The sequence below is a fragment of the Scyliorhinus torazame genome, chromosome 14, assembly GCF_047496885.1.
Source record: "Scyliorhinus torazame isolate Kashiwa2021f chromosome 14, sScyTor2.1, whole genome shotgun sequence".
NCBI lineage: Eukaryota > Metazoa > Chordata > Chondrichthyes > Carcharhiniformes > Scyliorhinidae > Scyliorhinus > Scyliorhinus torazame.
In genome coordinates, this window is record NC_092720.1 from 130,271,164 (window position 1) to 130,285,585 (window position 14,422).

Here is a 14,422-nt window from a genome sequence, read left to right on the forward strand (position 1 = left end):
GTGCATTCAACCTCACTGCCTCACACAAGGCTGTGTATTCACCCTCACTGCTCCACACTGGGCTGTATATTCACCCTCACTGCCCCACACTGGGCTGTGTATTCATCCTCACTGCCCCTCACTGGGCTGTGTATTCATCCTCACGGCTCCACACTGGGCTGTGCATTTACCGTCACTGCTCCACATTGGGCTGTGTATTCACCCTCACTGCTCAACACTGGGCTGTGTATTCACCCTCACTGCTCCATACTGGGCTGTGTATTCACGCTCACGTCTCCACACTGGGCTGTGCATTCACCCTCACTGCTCCACACTGGGCTGTGTATTCACCCTCACTGCTCCAAACTGGGCTGTGCATTCACCCTCACTGCCCCACACTGGGCTGTGTATTCACCCTCACTGCTCCACACTGGGCTGTGCATTCACCCCCACTGCCTCACACAGGGCTGTGTATTCACCCTCACTGCTCCACACAGGGCTGTGTATTCACCCTCACTGCCCCACACTGGGCTGTGTATTCACCCTCACTACTCCGTAATGGGCTTTGTATTCACCCTCGCTGCACCACACAGGGCTGTGTATTCACCCTTACTGCCCCACACTGGGCTGTGTATTCATCCTCACTGCCCCACACTGGGCTGTGTATTCATCCTCACGGCTCCACACTGGGCTGTGCATTTACCCTCACTGCTCCACATTGGGCTGTGTATTCACCCGCACTGCTCAACACTGGGCTGTGTATTCACCCTCACTGCTCCATACTGGTCTGTGTATTCACGCTCACGTCTCCACACTGGGCTGTGCACTCACCCTCACTGCCCCACACTGGGCTGTGTATTCACCCTCACTGCTCCGTAATGGGCTGTGTATTCACCCTCGCTGCACCACACTGGGCTGTGTATTCACCCTCACTGTTCCACACAGGGCTGTGTATTCACCCACACTGCTCCACACTGGGCTGTGTATTCACCCTCACTGCTCCACACTGGGCTGTGCATTCACCCTCACTGCCCCACACTGGGCTGTGTATTCACCCTCACTGCTCCACACTGGGCTGTGCATTCACCCCCACTGCCTCACACAGGGCTGTGTATTCACCCTCACTGCTCCACACAGGGCTGTGTATTCACCCTCACTGCCCCACACTGGGCTGTGTATTCACCCTCACTGCCACACACAGGGCTGTGTATTCAACCTCACAGCTCCACACTGGGCTGTGTATTCATCCTCACTGCCTCACACTGGGCTGTGTATTCAACCTCACTGCCTCACACAGGGCCGTGTATTCAACTTCACTGCTCCACACTGTGCTGTGTATTCACCCTCACTGCCTCACACTGGGCTGTGTATTCACCCTCACTGCCCCACACTGGGCTGTGTATTCACCCTCACTGCCTCACACAAGGCTGTGTATTCAACCTCACTGCATCAGACTGGGCTGTGTATTCACCCTCACTGCTCCACACTGGGCTGTGCATTCACCCACACTGCCCCACACTGGGCTGTATATTCACCCTCACTGCCTCACACTGGGCTGTGAATTCACCCTCACTGCTCCACACTGGGCTGTGTCTTCCACCTCACTGCCTCACAGAGGACTGTGTATTCAACTTCACTGCTCCACACTGGGGTGTGTATTCACCCTCACTGTCCGACACTAGGCTGTGTATTCAGCCTCACTGCCTCACACTGGGCTGTGTATTCACCCTCACTGCCTCACACGGGGCTGTGTTTCACCCTCACTGCCCCACACTGGGCTGTGTATTCACCCACACTGCTCCACACTGGGCTGTGCATTCACCATCACTGCCTCACACAAGGCTGTGTATTCAACCGCACTGCTCCACACTGGGCTGTGTATTCACCCTCACTGCTCCACACTGGGCTGCGCATTCACCCTCACTGCTCCAAACTGGGCTGTGTATTCACCGTCACTGCTCCATACGGGGCTCTGTATTCACCCTTACTCTCTCACACTGGGCTGTGCATTCATCCTCACTGCCCCACACTAGGCTGTGTATTCACCCTCACTGCTCGACACTGGGCTGTGTATTCACCCTCACTGCCCCACACTAGGCTGTGTATTCACCCTCACTGCTCCACACTGGGCTGTGTATTCACCCTCACTGATCCACACTGGGCTGTGCATTCACCCTCACTGCCCCACACTGGGCTGTATATTCACCCTCACTGCCTCACACTGGGCTGTGTATTCACCCTCACTGCTCCGCACTGGGCTGTGTGTTCCACCTCACTGCCTCACAGAGGACTGTGTATTCAACTTCACTGCTCCACACTGGGGTGTGTATTCACCCTCACTGCCCCACACTAGGCTGTGTATTCACCCTCACTGCTCCACACTAGGCTGTGTATTCACCCTCACTGCCCCACACTAGGCTGTGTATTCACCCTCACTGCTCCACACTGGGCTGTGTATTCACCCTCACTGCCCCACACTAGGCTGTGTATTCACCCTCACTGCTCCACACTGGGCTGTGTATTCACCCTCACTGCCCCACACTGGGCTGTGTATTCACCCTCACTGCCCCACACTGGGCTGTGTATTCATGCTAACGGCTCCACACTGGGCTGTGCATTTACCCTCACTGCTCCACATTGGGCTGTGTATTCACCCTCACTGCTCAACACTGGGCTGTGTATTCACCCTCACTGCCCCACACTAGGCTGTGTATTCACCCTCACTGCTCCACACTGGGCTGTATATTCACCCTCACTGCCCCACACTGGGCTGTGTATTCATCCTCACTGCCCCTCACTGGGCTGTGTATTCATCCTCACGGCTCCACACTGGGCTGTGCATTTACCGTCACTGCTCCACATTGGGCTGTGTATTCACCCTCACTGCTCAACACTGGGCTGTGTATTCACCCTCACTGCTCCATACTGGGCTGTGTATTCACGCTCACGTCTCCACACTGGGCTGTGCATTCACCCTCACTGCTCCACACTGGGCTGTGTATTCACCCTCACTGCTCCAAACTGGGCTGTGCATTCACCCTCACTGCCCCACACTGGGCTGTGTATTCACCCTCACTGCTCCACACTGGGCTGTGCATTCACCCCCACTGCCTCACACAGGGCTGTGTATTCACCCTCACTGCTCCACACAGGGCTGTGTATTCACCCTCACTGCCCCACACTGGGCTGTGTATTCACCCTCACTACTCCGTAATGGGCTTTGTATTCACCCTCGCTGCACCACACAGGGCTGTGTATTCACCCTCACTGCTCCACACTGGGCTGTGTATTCACCCTCACTGCTCCACACTGGGCTGTGCATTCACCCTCACTGCCCCACACTGGGCTGTGTATTCACCCTCACTGCTCCACACTGGGCTTTGCATTCACCCCCACTGCCTCACACAGGGCTGTGTATTCCCCCTCACTGCTCCACACAGGGCTGTGTATTCACCCTCACTGCTCCACACTGGGCTGTGTATTCACCCTCACTGCCACACACAGGGCTGTGTATTCAACCTCACAGCTCCACACTGGGCTGTGTATTCATCCTCACTGCCTCACACTGGGCTGTGTATTCACCCTCATTGCTCCACACAGGGCTGTGCATTCACCCTCACTGCCTCACACTGGGCTGCGTATTCACCCTCACTGCTCCACATTGGTCTGTGTATTCACCCTCACTGCTCCATATTGGGCTGTGTATTCAACCTCACTGCCTCACACAGGGCCGTGCATTCAACTTCACTGCTCCACACTGTGCTGTGTATTCACCCTCACTGCCTCACACTGGGCTGTGTATTCACCCTCACTGCCCCACACTGGGCTGTGTATTCACCCTCACTGCTCCACACTGGGCTGTGCATTCACCCTCACTGCCTCACACAAGGCTGAGTATTCAACCTCACTGCTCCACACTGGGCTGTGTATTCACCCTCACTGCTCCACACTGGGCTGTGCATTCACCCTCACTGCCCCACACTGGGCTGTATATTCACCCTCACTGCCTCACACTGGGCTGTGTATTCACCCTCACTGCTCCGCACTGGGCTGTGTGTTTCACCTCACTGCCTCACAGAGGACTGTGTATTCAACTTCACTGCTCCACACTGGGGTGTGTATTCACCCTCACTGCCCCACACTAGGCTGTGTATTCACCCTCACTGCTCCACACTAGGCTGTGTATTCACCCTCACTGCCCCACACTAGGCTGTGTATTCACCCTCACTGCTCCACACTGGGCTGTGTATTCACCCTCACTGCCCCACACTGGGCTGTGTATTCACCCTCACTCCCCCACACTGGGCTGTATATTCATCCTCACGGCTCCACACTGGGCTGTGTATTCACCCTCACTGCTTCGTAATGGGCTGTGTATTCACCCTCGCTGCACCACACTGGGCTGTGTATTCGCCCTCACTTCTCCACACAGGGCTGTGTATTCACCATCACTGCTCCACACTGGGCTGTGTATTCACCCTCACTGCCCCACACTAGGCTGTGTATTCACCCTCACTGCTCCACACTGGGCTGTGTATTCATCCTCACTGCCCCACACTGGGCTGTGTATTCATCCTCACTGCCCCACACAGGGGTGTGTATTCATCCTCACGGCACCACACTGGGCTGTGCATTTACCCTCACTGCTCCACATTGGGCTGTGTATTCACCCTCACTGATCAACACTGGGCTGTGTATTCACCCTCACTGCTCCATACTGGGCTGTGTATTCACGCTCACGTCTCCACACTGGGCTGTGCATTCACCCTCACTGCCCCACACTGGGCTGTGTATTCACCCTCACTGCTCCGTAATGGGCTGTGTATTCACCCTCGCTGCACCACACTGGGCTGTGTATTCACCCTCACTGCTCCACACTGGGCTGTGTATTCACCCTCACTGCCCCAAACTGGGCTGTGCATTCACCCTCACTGCCCCACACTGGGCTGTGTATTCACCCTCACTGCTCCACACTGGGCTGTGCATTCACCCCCACTGCCTCACACAGGGCTGTGTATTCACCCTCACTGCTCCACACAGGGCTGTGTATTCACCCTCACTGCCCCACACCGGGCTGTGTATTCACCCTCACTACTCCGTAATGGGCTGTGTATTCACCCTCGCTGCACCACACAGGGCTGTGTATTCACCCTCACTGCTCCACACTGGGCTGTGTATTCACCCTCACTGCTCCACACTGGGCTGTGCATTCACCCTCACTGCCCCACACTGGGCTGTGTATTCATCCTCACTGCTCCACACTGGGCTGTGCATTCACCCCCACTGCCTCACACAGGGCTGTGTATTCACCCTCACTGCTCCACACAGGGCTGTGTATTCACCCTCACTGCTCCACACTGGGCTGTGTATTCACCCTCACTGCCACACACAGGGCTGTGTATTCAACCTCACAGCTCCACACTGGGCTGTGTATTCATCCTCACTGCCTCACACTGGGCTGTGTATTCACCCTCACTGCTCCACACAGGGCTGTGCATTCACCCTCACTGCCTCACACTGGGCTGCGTATTCACCCTCACTGCTCCACATTGGTCTGTGTATTCACCCTCACTACTCCATATTGGGCTGTGTATTCAACCTCACTGCCTCACACAGGGCCGTGTATTCAACTTCACTGCTCCACACTGTGCTGTGTATTCACCCTCACTGCCTCACACTGGGCTGTGTATTCACCCTCACTGCCCCACACTGGGCTGTGTATTCACCCTCACTGCTCCACACTGGGCTGTGCATTCACCCTCACTGCCTCACACAAGGCTGAGTATTCAACCTCACTGCTCCACACTGGGCTGTGTATTCACCCTCACTGCTCCACACTGGGCTGTGCATTCACCCTCACTGCCCCACACTGGTCTGTATATTCACCCTCACTGCCTCACACTGGGCTGTGTATTCACCCTCACTGCTCTGCACTGGGCTGTGTGTTCCACCTCACTGCCTCACAGAGGACTGTGTATTCAACTTCACTGCTCCACACTGGGGTGTGTATTCACCCTCACTGCCCCACACTAGGCTGTGTATTCACCCTCACTGCTCCACACTAGGCTGTGTATTCACCCTCACTGCCCCACACTAGGCTGTGTATTCACCCTCACTGCTCCACACTGGGCTGTGTATTCACCCTCACTCCCCCACACTGGGCTGTGTATTCATCCTCACGGCTCCACACTGGGCTGTGCATTTACCCTCACTGCTCCACATTTGGCTGTGTATTCACCCTCACTGCTCAACACTGGGCTGTGTATTCACCCTCACTGCTCCATACTGGGCTCTGTGTTCACGCTCACGGCTCCACACTGGGCTGTGCATTCACCCTCACTGCCCCACACTGGGCTTTGTATTCACCCTCACTGCTTCGTAATGGGCTGTGTATTCACCCTCGCTGCACCACACTGGGCTGTGTATTCGCCCTCACTTCTCCACACAGGGCTGTGTATTCACCCTCACTTCTCCACACTGGGCTGTGTATTCACCCTCACTGCTCCACACTGGGCTGTGCATTCACACTCACTGCCCCACACTGGGCTGTGTATTCACCCTCACTGCTCCATACTGGGCTGTGTATTCACCCCCACTGCCTCACACAGGGCTGTGTATTCACCCTCACTGGCCCACACTGGGCTGTGTATTCACCCTCACTGCTCCACACTAGGCTGTGTATTCACCCTCACTGCCCCACACTAGGCTGTGTATTCACACTCACTGCTCCACACTGGGCTGTGTATTCACCCTCACTGCCCCACACTAGGCTGTGTATTCACCCTCACTGCTCCACACTGGGCTGTGTATTCATCCTCACTGCCCCACACTGGGCTGTGTATTCATCCTCACTGCCCCACACAGGGGTGTGTATTCATCCTCACGGCTCCACACTGGGCTGTGCATTTACCCTCACTGCTCCACATTGGGCTGTGTATTCACCCTCACTGCTCAACACGGGGCTGTGTATTCACCCTCACTGCTGCACACTGGGCTGTGTATTCACCCTCACTGCTCCACACTGGGCTGTGAATTCACCCTCACTGCCCCAAACTGGGCTGTGTATTCACCCTCACTGCTCCACACTGGGCTGTGCATTCACCCCCACTGCCTCACACAGGGCTGTGTATTCACCGTCACTGCTCCACATAGGGCTGTGTATTCACCCTCACTGCTCCACACTGGGCTGTGTATTCACCCTCACTGCCACACACAGGGCTGTGTATTCAACCTCACAGCTCCACACTGGGCTGTGTATTCATCCTCACTGCCTCACACTGGGCTGTGTATTCACACTCACTGCTCCACACAGGGCTGTGCATTCACCCTCACTGCCTCACACTGGGCTGCGTATTCACCCTCACTGCTCCACATTGGTTTGGTCTGTGTATTCACCCTCACTGCTCCATATTGGGCTGTGTATTCAACCTCACTGCCTCACACAGGGCCGTGTATTCAACTTCACTGCTCCACACTGTGCTGTGTATTCACCCTCACTGCCTCACACTGGGCTGTGTATTCACCCTCACTGTCCCACACTGGGCTGTGTATTCACCCTCACTGCTCCACACTGGGCTGTGCATTCAACCTCACTGCCTCACACAAGGCTGTGTATTCAACCTCACTGCTCCACACTGGGCTGTGTATTCACCCTCACTGCTCCACACTGGGCTGCGCATTCACCCTCACTGCTCCAAACTGGGCTGTGTATTCACCGTCACTGCGCCATACTGGGCTGTGTATTCACCCTTACTATCTCACACTGGGCTGTGCATTCATCCTCACTGCCCCACACTAGGCTGTGTATTCACCCTCACTGCTCCACACTGGGCTGTATATTCACCCTCACTGCCCCACACTAGGCTGTGTATTCACCCTCACTGCTCCACACTAGGCTGTGTATTCACCCCCACTGCCCCACACTGGGCTGTGTATTCATCCTCACGGCTCCACACTGGGCTGTGCATTTACCCTCACTGCTCCACATTGGGCTGTGTATTCACCCTCACTGCTCAACACTGGGCTGTGTATTCACCCTCACTGCTCCATACTGGGCTGTGTATTCACGCTCACGGCTCCACACTGGGCTGTGCATTCACCCTCACTGCCCCACACTGGGCTGTGTATTCACCCTCACTGCTTCGTAATGGGCTGTGTATTCACCCTCGCTGCACCACACTGGGCTGTGTATTCGCCCTCACTGCTGCACACAGGGATGTGTATTCACCCTCACTGCTGCACACTGGGCTGTGTATTCACCCTCACTGCTCCACACTGGGCTGTGCATTCACACTCACTGCCCCACACTGGGCTGTGTATTCACCCTTACTGCTCCATACTGGGCTGTGTATTCACCCCCACTGCCTCACACAGGGCTGTGTATTCACCCTCACTGCCCCACACTGGGCTGTGTATTCACCCTCACTGCTCCACACTAGGCTGTGTATTCACCCTCACTGCCCCACACTAGGCTGTGTATTCACACTCACTGCTCCACACTGGGCTGTGTATTCACCCTCACTGCCCCACACTAGGCTGTGTATTCACCCTCACTGCTCCACACTGGGCTGTGTATTCATCCTCACTGCCCCACACTGGGCTGTGTATTCGTCCTCACTGCCCCACACAGGGGTGTGTATTCATCCTCACGGCTCCACACTGGGCTGTGCATTTACCCTCACTGCTCCACATTGGGCTGTGTATTCACCCTCACTGCTCAACACTGGGCTGTGTATTCACCCTCATTGCTCCACACTGGGCTGTGTATTCACCCTCACTGCTCCACACTGGGCTGTGAATTCACCCTCACTGCCCCAAACTGGGCTGTGTATTCACCCTCACTGCTCCACACTGGGCTGTGCATTCACCCCCACTGCCTCACACAGGGCTGTGTATTCACCGTCACTGCTCCACCTATGGCTGTGTATTCACCCTCACTGCTCCACACTGGGCTGTGTATTCACCCTCACTGCCTCACACTGGGCTGTGTATTCACCCTCACCGCTCCACACAGGTCTGTGTATTCACCCTCACTGCCCGACACTGGGCTGTGCATTCACACTCACTGCGGCACACTGGGCTGAGCATTCACCCTCACTGCCCCACACTAGGCTGTGTATTCACCCTCACTGCTCCACACTAGGCTGTGTATTCACCCTCACTGCCCCACACTAGGCTGTGTATTCACCCTCACTGCTCCACACTGGGCTGTGTATTCACCCTCACTGCCCCACACTGGGCTGTGTATTCACCCTCACTCCCCCACACTGGGCTGTGTATTCATCCTCACGGCTCCACACTGGGCTGTGCATTTACCCTCACTGCTCCACATTTGGCTGTGTATTCACCCTCACTGCTCAACACTGGGCTGTGTATTCACCCTCACTGCTCCATACTGGGCTCTGTATTCACGCTCACGGCTCCACACTGGGCTGTGCATTCACCCTCACTGCCCCACACTGGGCTGTGTATTCACCCTCACTGCCTCACACTGGGCTGTGTATTCACCCTCACCGCTCCACACAGGTCTGTGTATTCACCCTCACTGCCCGACACTGGGCTGTGCATTCACACTCACTGCGGCACACTGGGCTGAGCATTCACCCTCACTGCCCCACACTAGGCTGTGTATTCACCCTCACTGCTCCACACTAGGCTGTGTATTCACCCTCACTGCCCCACACTAGGCTGTGTATTCACCCTCACTGCTCCACACTGGGCTGTGTATTCACCCTCACTGCCCCACACTGGGCTGTGTATTCACCCTCACTCCCCCACACTGGGCTGTGTATTCATCCTCACGGCTCCACACTGGGCTGTGCATTTACCCTCACTGCTCCACATTTGGCTGTGTATTCACCCTCACTGCTCAACACTGGGCTGTGTATTCACCCTCACTGCTCCATACTGGGCTCTGTATTCACGCTCACGGCTCCACACTGGGCTGTGCATTCACCCTCACTGCCCCACACTGGGCTTTGTATTCACCCTCACTGCTTCGTAATGGGCTGTGTATTCACCCTCGCTGCACCACACTGGGCTGTGTATTCGCCCTCACTTCTCCACACAGGGCTGTGTATTCACCCTCACTGCTCCACACTGGGCTGTGTATTCACCCTCACTGCTCCACACTGGGCTGTGCATTCACACTCACTGCCCCACACTGGGCTTTGTATTCACCCTCACTGCTCCATACAGGGCTGTGTATTCACCCCCACTGCCTCACACAGGGCTGTGTATTCACCCTCACTGGCCCACACTGGGCTGTGTATTCACCCTCACTGCTCCACACTAGGCTGTGTATTCACCCTCACTGCCCCACACTAGGCTGTGTATTCACACTCACTGCTCCACACTGGGCTGTGTATTCACCCTCACTGCCCCACACTAGGCTGTGTATTCACCCTCACTGCTCCACACTGGGCTGTGTATTCATCCTCACTGCCCCACACTGGGCTGTGTATTCATCCTCACTGCCCCACACAGGGGTGTGTATTCATCCTCACGGCTCCACACTGGGCTGTGCATTTACCCTCACTGCTCCACATTGGGCTGTGTATTCACCCTCACTGCTCAACACGGGGTTGTGTATTCACCCTCACTGCTCCACACTGGGCTGTGTATTCACCCTCACTGCTCCACACTGGGCTGTGTATTCACCCTCACTGCTCCACACTGGGCTGTGCATTCACCCCCACTGCCTCACACAGGGCTGTGTATTCACCGTCACTGCTGCACATAGGGCTGTTTATTCACCCTCACTGCTCCACACTGGGCTGTGTATTCACCCTCACTGCCACACACAGGGCTGTGTATTCAACCTCACAGCTCCACACTGGGCTGTGTATTCATCCTCACTGCCTCACACTGGGCTGTGTATTCACCCTCACTGCTCCACACAGGGCTGTGCATTCACCCTCACTGCCTCACACTGGGCTGCGTATTCACCCTCACTGCTCCACATTGGTTTGGTCTGTGTATTCACCCTCACTGCTCCATATTGGGCTGTGTATTCAACCTCACTGCCTCACACAGGGCCGTGTATTCAACTTCACTGCTCCACACTGTGCTGTGTATTCACCCTCACTGCCTCACACTGGGCTGTGTATTCACCCTCACTGTCCCACACTGGGCTGTGTATTCACCCTCACTGCTCCACACTGGGCTGTGCATTCAACCTCACTGCCTCACACAAGGCTGTGTATTCAACCTCACTGCTCCACACTGGGCTGTGTATTCACCCTCACTGCTGCACACTGGGCTGCGCATTCACCCTCACTGCTCCAAACTGGGCTGTGTATTCACCGTCACTGCGCCATACTGGGCTGTGTATTCACCCTTACTGTCTCACACTGGGCTGTGCATTCATCCTCACTACCCCACACTAGGCTGTGTATTCACCCTCACTGCTCCACACTGGGCTGTGTATTCACCCTCACTGCCCCACACTAGGCTGTGTATTCACCCTCACTGCTCCACACTAGCCTGTGTATTCACCCCCACTGCCCCACACTGGGCTGTGTATTCATCCTCACGGCTCCACACTGGGCTGTGCATTTACCCTCACTGCTCCACATTGGGCTGTGTATTCACCCTCACTGCTCCACACTGGGCTGTGCATTCACCCCCACTGCCTCACACAGGGCTGTGTATTCACCGTCACTGCTGCACATAGGGCTGTTTATTCACCCTCACTGCTCCACACTGGGCTGTGAATTCACCCTCACTGCCCCAAACTGGGCTGTGTATTCACCCTCACTGCTCCACACTGGGCTGTGCATTCACCCCCACTGCCTCACACAGGGCTGTGTATTCACCGTCACTGCTCCACCTATGGCTGTGTATTCACCCTCACTGCTCCACACTGGGCTGTGTATTCACCCTCACTGCCTCACACTGGGCTGTGTATTCACCCTCACCGCTCCACACAGGTCTGTGTATTCACCCTCACTGCCCGACACTGGGCTGTGCATTCACACTCACTGCGGCACACTGGGCTGAGCATTCACCCTCACTGCCCCACACTAGGCTGTGTATTCACCCTCACTGCTCCACACTAGGCTGTGTATTCACCCTCACTGCCCCACACTAGGCTGTGTATTCACCCTCACTGCTCCACACTGGGCTGTGTATTCACCCTCACTGCCCCACACTGGGCTGTGTATTCACCCTCACTCCCCCACACTGGGCTGTGTATTCATCCTCACGGCTCCACACTGGGCTGTGCATTTACCCTCACTGCTCCACATTTGGCTGTGTATTCACCCTCACTGCTCAACACTGGGCTGTGTATTCACCCTCACTGCTCCATACTGGGCTCTGTATTCACGCTCACGGCTCCACACTGGGCTGTGCATTCACCCTCACTGCCCCACACTGGGCTGTGTATTCACCCTCACTGCCTCACACTGGGCTGTGTATTCACCCTCACCGCTCCACACAGGTCTGTGTATTCACCCTCACTGCCCGACACTGGGCTGTGCATTCACACTCACTGCGGCACACTGGGCTGAGCATTCACCCTCACTGCCCCACACTAGGCTGTGTATTCACCCTCACTGCTCCACACTAGGCTGTGTATTCACCCTCACTGCCCCACACTAGGCTGTGTATTCACCCTCACTGCTCCACACTGGGCTGTGTATTCACCCTCACTGCCCCACACTGGGCTGTGTATTCACCCTCACTCCCCCACACTGGGCTGTGTATTCATCCTCACGGCTCCACACTGGGCTGTGCATTTACCCTCACTGCTCCACATTTGGCTGTGTATTCACCCTCACTGCTCAACACTGGGCTGTGTATTCACCCTCACTGCTCCATACTGGGCTCTGTATTCACGCTCACGGCTCCACACTGGGCTGTGCATTCACCCTCACTGCCCCACACTGGGCTTTGTATTCACCCTCACTGCTTCGTAATGGGCTGTGTATTCACCCTCGCTGCACCACACTGGGCTGTGTATTCGCCCTCACTTCTCCACACAGGGCTGTGTATTCACCCTCACTGCTCCACACTGGGCTGTGTATTCACCCTCACTGCTCCACACTGGGCTGTGCATTCACACTCACTGCCCCACACTGGGCTTTGTATTCACCCTCACTGCTCCATACAGGGCTGTGTATTCACCCCCACTGCCTCACACAGGGCTGTGTATTCACCCTCACTGGCCCACACTGGGCTGTGTATTCACCCTCACTGCTCCACACTAGGCTGTGTATTCACCCTCACTGCCCCACACTAGGCTGTGTATTCACACTCACTGCTCCACACTGGGCTGTGTATTCACCCTCACTGCCCCACACTAGGCTGTGTATTCACCCTCACTGCTCCACACTGGGCTGTGTATTCATCCTCACTGCCCCACACTGGGCTGTGTATTCATCCTCACTGCCCCACACAGGGGTGTGTATTCATCCTCACGGCTCCACACTGGGCTGTGCATTTACCCTCACTGCTCCACATTGGGCTGTGTATTCACCCTCACTGCTCAACACGGGGCTGTGTATTCACCCTCACTGCTCCACACTGGGCTGTGTATTCACCCTCACTGCTCCACACTGGGCTGTGTATTCACCCTCACTGCTCCACACTGGGCTGTGCATTCACCCCCACTGCCTCACACAGGGCTGTGTATTCACCGTCACTGCTGCACATAGGGCTGTTTATTCACCCTCACTGCTCCACACTGGGCTGTGTATTCACCCTCACTGCCACACACAGGGCTGTGTATTCAACCTCACAGCTCCACACTGGGCTGTGTATTCATCCTCACTGCCTCACACTGGGCTGTGTATTCACCCTCACTGCTCCACACAGGGCTGTGCATTCACCCTCACTGCCTCACACTGGGCTGCGTATTCACCCTCACTGCTCCACATTGGTTTGGTCTGTGTATTCACCCTCACTGCTCCATATTGGGCTGTGTATTCAACCTCACTGCCTCACACAGGGCCGTGTATTCAACTTCACTGCTCCACACTGTGCTGTGTATTCACCCTCACTGCCTCACACTGGGCTGTGTATTCACCCTCACTGTCCCACACTGGGCTGTGTATTCACCCTCACTGCTCCACACTGGGCTGTGCATTCAACCTCACTGCCTCACACAAGGCTGTGTATTCAACCTCACTGCTCCACACTGGGCTGTGTATTCACCCTCACTGCTGCACACTGGGCTGCGCATTCACCCTCACTGCTCCAAACTGGGCTGTGTATTCACCGTCACTGCGCCATACTGGGCTGTGTATTCACCCTTACTGTCTCACACTGGGCTGTGCATTCATCCTCACTACCCCACACTAGGCTGTGTATTCACCCTCACTGCTCCACACTGGGCTGTGTATTCACCCTCACTGCCCCACACTAGGCTGTGTATTCACCCTCACTGCTCCACACTAGCCTGTGTATTCACCCCCACTGCCCCACACTGGGCTGTGTATTC